Genomic DNA, 1,559 nt, shown 5'->3' with positions numbered 1-1,559 from the left:
TCATCACCTTCGTCCTCCGTAGCAATATAGAGAAGTAAGACATTGATTTGGATCAGAGTCTCGCCAGGATTTGCTGATTCCATGATGGCTACAGACATTGGAATAAGGCTGTAGATAAATTCAGGTAAGCTTAAAGGATATGTTTTGGACCAACATATATACTAGCTAAACACATACACATATCCAATTTGTTTTTCATTATAACAATCATGTCTTTTTTAAGGAAATTTTGTAGTCCTTGTATTTACTGTTACTTTTTGTTTGTTTGTTTTAGTATGGAACACTGGCAAATTTGCATGTCATTCTCATGCTACTCTTCTCTGTATCATTCCAGTTTCAGTGTGTGTGCTGTCAAAACAAACACTACTATTAATTTTTAATAAACATCGTCAAGGACCTATATTAGGCTCTTACATTTTCTATATTTGTATTAAATAGAAAAGTTTTTCATACATGAAAATATAGATATCAAATGTTCATATTAACATGTTGTTGTACTAGAAAATCTTTGATAAGATTTAATAGAAGTAACTATGTTCCTGAAAATCTTAAGTTATAGATTCTTTCAGAAAAGAGTACTACTTCATATAAAGAAGATTTGAAATAAATCTGGTAAAGAGATAGCTGCTGACATAATAAGAATAAGGCTATAAATAAGTTCAGCTCAGCTGAAAGACAACACTTCTTGAAATGTAGCTTCCAGGATGTTTTGCATCATTAAAGATCTCAAAGCAACAACCAATAAATGAATAACGCAATCAATGCTTGTGTTATATCATAACTTAAGCACTTAAATAGCTCCATAGAAATATAATATTAGGTTAATGTGATATACAGGCATAAATAAATATAACAAGGCAGATTATTCAATGTAAGAATATATTTAGTTTCCAGATTCAACCCCCTTGTCACACATGGTAGAATTTCCTTCTTTTCTGAGACTGAATAATATTCCATTATGTATATATACCACTTTTTCTTTATCCATTCATTTGCCTATGGACGTTTATGTTGCTTTCATGTCTTGGCTTCTGTGAATAATGCTTTAATGGATATGGGAGTGCAGATAGCCCTTGAAGATTCTGATAACAATTTTTATAGACAGATAGGTAGATGATAGATAGATGATGGATAGATAGATGATAGATAGATAGATAGATAGATAGATAGATAGATAGATAGACAGATAGATAGGGAGATGATAGATAGATAGATAGATAGATAGATAGATAGATAGATAGATATAGACTTGGGATTAATGAATTATATGATCTTTCTGGTTTTAATTTTTTGAGGAATCGCCATACTGTTGTGCATAGTGGTTTCATCAATCTACATTCTCATGAAAAGTGTGCAAGGGTTCCCTTGGCTCCACATTCTTACCAACACTTGTTACTTCCGTCTATTTGATGATAGCCATTCTAACAGCTGTGCGATTGATATCTCATTACTGCTTTGGTTTAAATTTCCTTGATCATTAGTGATGGTGGACACTTTTTCATATACCTGCTGGTCATTTGTACTGTCTTCTTTGAAGACATGTTGATTCAGTTCCTTTG

The 1,559-nt window shown here is 32.0% G+C and overlaps 1 pseudogene; it reads right to left on the bottom strand.

The window, feature by feature from the left end:
- Positions 1-269: 269 nt before the first annotated feature.
- On the bottom strand, positions 270-364 carry LOC148162270 (U6 spliceosomal RNA; annotated as a pseudogene).
- Between the last annotated feature and the right edge of the window lie 1,195 nt (positions 365-1,559).

The sequence above is a fragment of the Eumetopias jubatus genome, unplaced genomic scaffold (assembly GCF_037043125.1).
Source record: "Eumetopias jubatus isolate StellerSeaLion01/CBP00866 unplaced genomic scaffold, mEumJub1_p1.0 scaffold_16, whole genome shotgun sequence".
Classification (NCBI taxonomy): domain Eukaryota; kingdom Metazoa; phylum Chordata; class Mammalia; order Carnivora; family Otariidae; genus Eumetopias; species Eumetopias jubatus.
The sequence above is the reverse complement of the archived record's forward strand: the minus strand, read 5'-3'. Positions and strand labels throughout refer to the sequence as shown.